At 41.5% G+C, this 5,962-nt stretch overlaps 1 non-coding gene across 1 annotated transcript; it reads right to left on the bottom strand.

The window, feature by feature from the left end:
• Positions 1–1,593: 1,593 nt before the first annotated feature.
• LOC111727798 lies at positions 1,594–1,699 on the bottom strand. Its single transcript, XR_002775261.1, has one exon. It is a non-coding gene; the product is annotated as a U6 spliceosomal RNA (small nuclear RNA).
• Positions 1,700–5,962: the final 4,263 nt, after the last annotated feature.

Below are 5,962 nucleotides of genomic sequence, written 5' to 3'. Positions count from 1 at the left end.
TTCCTTTGATTCCCTATAATAGCTCTATGAATAAAAAGCATGGTTTATACATTGCCACATTGTAATGTCATAACTTATCTATAAAGTTATATTTCTCTATATGGAATGGGAGAATGTATCTTCAGTGCCTATTTATAAATTGCATTAAATCATAGAAGGCAATATTATTAGTTGAGAAACCTAGTAATTGAATGTTATTAACATAATTCAATCATCTATGACCTTATTATTTTTCAAAATCTCTCACGAACCAATTTTCTGCAACGAGCTATTAGAGTGAGTCGAAAGATTGAAATTCTCATAAGCTGAAATTCAGCGTCTTCTAGCTATCCATTCTTTGTCTAGTAAATACAAGCTCATCTTGTGTGCATGAAGTAGGACACTACACTTTTTTTTTCCAGTTATTTTAGTACATCTTGAATGCATTTTCTTTCTAACTTAAAAAAAAATATATTGTGCTCGTAAATTCTCTCTGAGCTCCTGAAAGCCACAGTGAGTGCTGCCTTCGGAGAATCTAGTCTGTAGATAGCCCTGGGATCAATATTGATTGTGACATTAAATAAATGGGTTTGATCTTCTCTTTTAAACACTCAAGGCTAGAAGTAATGCAATCTGCAGGTGACAGAAAAATAGACACGGGGGTAGGAAATCCAGGCTTATATCTCACTGTACAAAAAACCCAGAGTAAGTGTCATTTGAATCCTGTCTATTCTCATGTCAGAAAAGAGAGAGGGATGGGGCCTCTAATATTCACTTTATTATTATTATTATTGTTTTTTTGAGACAGAGTCTCACTATGTCACCCTCACAGCAACCTCAAACTCTTGGGCTTAAGTGGTTCGCCTCAGCCTCCCTACCTGTGCCTGCCGCAACCCCCAGCTATTTTGTTGTTGTTGTTGTTATTGTTTTTTAGCAAGCCCTGGCTGGTTCAAACATGCCAGCCCCAGTTATGTGGCCAGCACCCTAACCACTGAGCTACAGGTGCTGAGCCACACTTTAAATATACCTAGACCTCCTACACCTGAGGGCGTCCAGGTTTTTTGGTGAAAGTTGTACACTGCCCAAGGGCACCTGACTAAGGTCAAGTGTGTTCAAATTCAGCTCACACTTAGCTTACCAATTCGTATCCCTGCCTGAGCCATCATATGTTTGAGTAAAGAGGTATTTTTCCCTCTTGCTCATAAAGGCTCCATATGGACTGCCTCTGTTCCTACTTAAGACTACCCTGCTGGCTCCCAAAGCAAAGATGTTAACTGTGCTTGGAGAATCTTGAATTACTATAATAGATGTCTTTTTTCTTTTTATTTCAGATTAATATAAAGGTACAAACTACTCATTGTTTCACTTGCTAGGTAAAGTCCAACCCCACACCAGGAGGTGCGTCATGTACTTTTATACTGTGCCCATTAGGTGAGAACTTACCAGTCCCTTTCTCTCTTCCCTTCCCCCCCTTTTAAACTTGTGTTTTTTCTCTCGTGTGAGTGTATAGTTATTCATCTACTGGTTTCATATGATTATTGAGTACATCGGTTACTTGCTTTTCCATACTTGTGATACTTTACTAAGGAGACTGTTTCTTCAACTCCATTCAGGAAAAATATGGAAGGATTCATGAATTTGCGTGTCATCCTTGCACAGGGGCCGTGCCCATCTCCTCTGTCTCCTTCCCATTTAGTATATGTGCTGCCGAAGTGAGCCCTGTAACGTGTCTTTCCTCTGCCTACTCAAGTTAGAAGTGTGAATTCCATTCTCTGTGGAGACTATATGAAGAAGAAAAACATTCGCAATTCATGTTGAAGACAACTTTCAACTCTCGTTCTATAAGGAAGAAAAGAAAACGTACTCCAACTTTGTTAAAGGCTACTGTTTATGTTTGTGTTGTAAAATTTTTTTAAAAGAAACATAATGTCATTAGTTCCTTGTGTGAACTTCTATCCTGGGCTAAATAGTTCTCCTGTATAACTCCCAAACACACTTTATTATTCTGTAGTCGACATTTTCATTCAAACTTGGAAATATCTCCTTAACCTTCTCTGCCCTTTTGAAATGTATCCCCTCATCATCACTATCATTTTTCAAAGCATGGGAGGAAATTCCATCTGATCCAAGAACTATTTTATTTTTCTCTCTACAATGCTACAATATTCCTCCACCCCATGTGTTCCTATCAGTAACACACAGTTGGGTTGATATAGCCCAGGCTGGGTAGCAAAAGACTACACAAACCAGAGCATCATGGGTGTAATCAGGTGGTCCAGCAGCCTCAGAAGGAAGAGAGATTAGAAGAAGAGGCAGTTGCTAGCAGCAGTGGCTTCAGGGCAATCATGGACATGGGGAGCTGAGGCATTTGTCATAAGGAACAGCCCTGCTCCAGTCTGCAGGCTCCTGGCAGAGACTACTGCCCCACTCGCAGTGCCCATGAGCTGATGCCGGTAGTTCCTGAGTCTCTCTGATACTGCCTGGGAAGAGAAAGGATGTCAGGCTAGCTAGGAGAATAGCTTTTACCTGGTGTGGGTGCTCCTCCTGTTATTCTGTAACTCATCACCCCTTGATTGCTTGCCTCAGGCTGACAAACGGGGAATCCTTTTCTGTACGCCACCAACATGCCCAATCGCCTTTGTGCAGCTCTGTCGTCCTCTCAGACTACTTCCTGCTTGTTTTACGGTAGAGGTATGTCCTTCCCCAACCTCCATGCTCCCTGTTTCTGGCACAATATTATTCCTTTTTTCCTAATATCAGAATTAGTCCTTGAGTCTGGGGATAAGGTGCATGAAATGGGTCTACTTGTGAGTAGATCTGGAAGCTGGAAACCAAACAAAGCACACCAAGCCACTGGATCCACTCTTTTGGAAATATGTGCTTAGGGTTTCTCTGGCATCTTTGCCTGTATTAGCCCTTTTACCTTAATTTTCCTCCTTTTTTGACCTATTCAAATTAGACCCAACCTGGCTCGGCACCCGTAGCTCAGTGGTTATGGTGCCAGTCATATACCCTGAGGCTGGTGAGTTCGAACCCAGCCTGGCCCAGCTAAACAATGACAACTGCAACAACAACAGCAACAAAAATAGCCAGGCGTTGTGGTAGGCACCTGTAGTCCCAGCTACTCAGGAGGCAAGAGAATCGCTTAAACCCAAGAGTTTGAGGTTGCTGTGAGCTGTGACACCATAGCTCCATGTCACTCTACTGAGGGTGACATAGTGAAACTGTTTCAAAAAAAATTTTTTTTTAATATTTCCTGAAATATGAGTTTCAGGAAATATTTACAAGTATCTTACAGACTTGGAAGCAGCCCAAGGTGGATGGAGCATGGGGTACGGGGAGGATGGCCAAGTCTGGGAGGAGCACGTTAGAGTCTAGAGGTTGGAGCCACAGATGAACCAAGTTGAAAGTAGGTCAGGATCTAAGAATCAGGGCCACAATTATGGATATAAACAGGGCATCGAGGCCAAAGGTGAAGAACCAGTGGATGATTTAGGCATGAACATGGAGCAAAGAGAATTTTCTGAAGTTCATGCCTAGCTCTAGATGAAAGTTTTCTGTTTCCTAAAGAATTACTGAGTGTAAACTCAGAATTTACAGCCCTGAGATTGTACTTCTTTTATTACGCTCATCATGCTGCCTGTTGAAAGTGTTCATTTCCCTTTCTAGTCTGTTGGCTTCTTAAGATCAGAGACCTGATTGCTTTCCTCCTGTTCATATTGCCTCACACCTGTTGAGATTGAGAACGCCAAGACCATCTGGAGAGAGTTATCCAGCAATCAGTTGGGGACTAAAGACCCAAGATCAAGAGGGAGTGGATAAAAATGTGCTTAGAGCAGCCGTCCTCAAACTACGGCCCGCAGGCCACATGCCGCCTGCCTAGGACATTTATCCGGCCTGCCGGGTGTTTTTGCCACCACTGCCTGTCCTGCTTAGCAGCTGACTCACCCTGGGGCCCGCAGTCCAGCCCTCCAACAGTCTGAGGGACAGTGAACTGGCCCCCTGCTTAAAAAGTTTGAGGACCCCTGGCTTAGAGGTAAAATAGCTCTCTAAGTTGAGGACTGAATATATAGGGAAGCTAAGTTAAGGATTGAACATAGGGGGATATTAATTTATTTATTCACCCAATATTTATTAATAATTCACAATTTCCCAAACATTTAGCTAGCCGTGCTTATATAAATATACTTAAATAATATGAAATAGTCTCTACTTTTAAGGATCTTCAGTCTTCAGCAGTGGTGACAGACCAGTAAAGGGATGATTGCAACATACAGTAAATGTAGAAAGAATACTCAAGAAAGTGGGTATGACTAGCAATGGTATAAAATGCTTAAAAGGTGAGGACAAAAGAAATACAATTTTATTTTCCTGTTGTAAGAAGATTGATCTTTTTTTGTGGGGGGAGGACAGAGTCTCACTATGTCACCCTTGGTAGAGTGCCATGGTGTCACAGCTCACAGCAACCTCAAACTCTTGGGCTTAAGCGATTCTCATGTCTCAGTAGCTAGGACTACAGGTACCCGCTACAACACCTGGCTATTTCTTGTTGTAGTTGTCATTGTTGTTTAGCCGGCCTGGGCCAGGTTTGAACCTACCAGCCTTGGTGTATGGGGCTGGCACCATAACCACTGTGCTACGGGCGCTGAGCCAAGATTGATCATCTTTAAAATTTGTTTTTGCCATCCTTCTGAGTAAAGCATCACAGGCATGGAGAAGTAAACACACATGTGCTCAGTGTTAAATTGGAATTGATCAACCAACACTTCAGTGCACATAGGGAAGTAAATCTCAGTGAAAATCAAGCTGGGGTGAGGAGAGAGGAAGGGACGGGTAAATTCACATCCCAGTGCACACTATCCAGGCAAAGGGCACACTTCTAACTTTGACTCAATCTCTACAAAAACAAAGTATGTAAACAAAACACCTGTTCCCCTATATTCTGAATTAATAATAATAATGAACTCAGGTTCAGAGATTAAGTGAAGCAAATCTGCACCATTGTTCGTTATACCGGTTATGTGAGGATGTAGGAAACACACATTTTATTAAGTCTTGCATTGTTCCTAGGTGCAACAACTGCTAGGAAAGTCACATTTCTTTTCTCCAGAGGGAATTATTTTTTTCAGCCCAAGATAATGATCGGAATAATCTAAATGATTTCTTTGACATTCACTTATAAAGATAAGATTTTAATGGCCACATTAGTTCAAATCCCCAAGCTCCAGAATCCTCTGGGAGTGAATTGTTTGGAGATTGAGTGGTGGTGAAAAAGTGTAATAAGGTTATCTTCAGGATCCCATCTTATTCTCTCCTTCTAGAAAAGTGCTTTTCATCTTCAAAATAGTTTTAGGCATCTAGAGAGGATTATTTAGGAAGATCATTTCGAGGCAATCGCTGATCTTAAAGGTTTGGATTAAACACTGATGATCCGTTTTGCTCAGGGAAGTTTGTTCCAGTCTTCCCTGCACTCCTGACGGCAGCTTACGGTGTCAGAGGATGTGAAATGAAAGGGATGTTTTCAGCTGAAACAAATTCTACAACCTCTCACCAGGAAGAAAAAAAAAAAAAAGGCTGCCTTCCCATAAATTACCAAGTATTTAGAAAGGTGTGGAGCCCTCATGCAAAAAAGGATTGCAACATATCAAGAAAAAAAAACAATGAACCAGTTACAGAGACTTAACACTGGCCACATGTTGCTAAGAGATTATGCATCTCTGTTTATGTGAAAGTACACAGCACTCCCACTGGTGCCCAGCACCTGTCCTGCAAATGTTAGCTCAAGTCTAAACTGTGTAATTCTGTAGCATATAAATAAAAGAGGATTCTATTGAAAGGGAACACTCTTCAGAGGTGTTTTGTGTTATTAATAAACTAATTATAGACACAAGTGAGAGGATTATCCCTGATGTCTTAGAGGAACTCAGAGGGCCTGGGATCAATGCCTTCTTTAGGGAGAAGGGCAGAATTGCTTATTTTAAAA

Source organism: Otolemur garnettii, unplaced genomic scaffold (genome assembly GCF_000181295.1).
Source record: "Otolemur garnettii isolate 467f Iridium unplaced genomic scaffold, OtoGar3 scaffold00124, whole genome shotgun sequence".
Taxonomy (NCBI): Eukaryota; Metazoa; Chordata; class Mammalia; order Primates; family Galagidae; genus Otolemur; species Otolemur garnettii.
The sequence above is the reverse complement of the archived record's forward strand: the minus strand, read 5'-3'. Positions and strand labels throughout refer to the sequence as shown.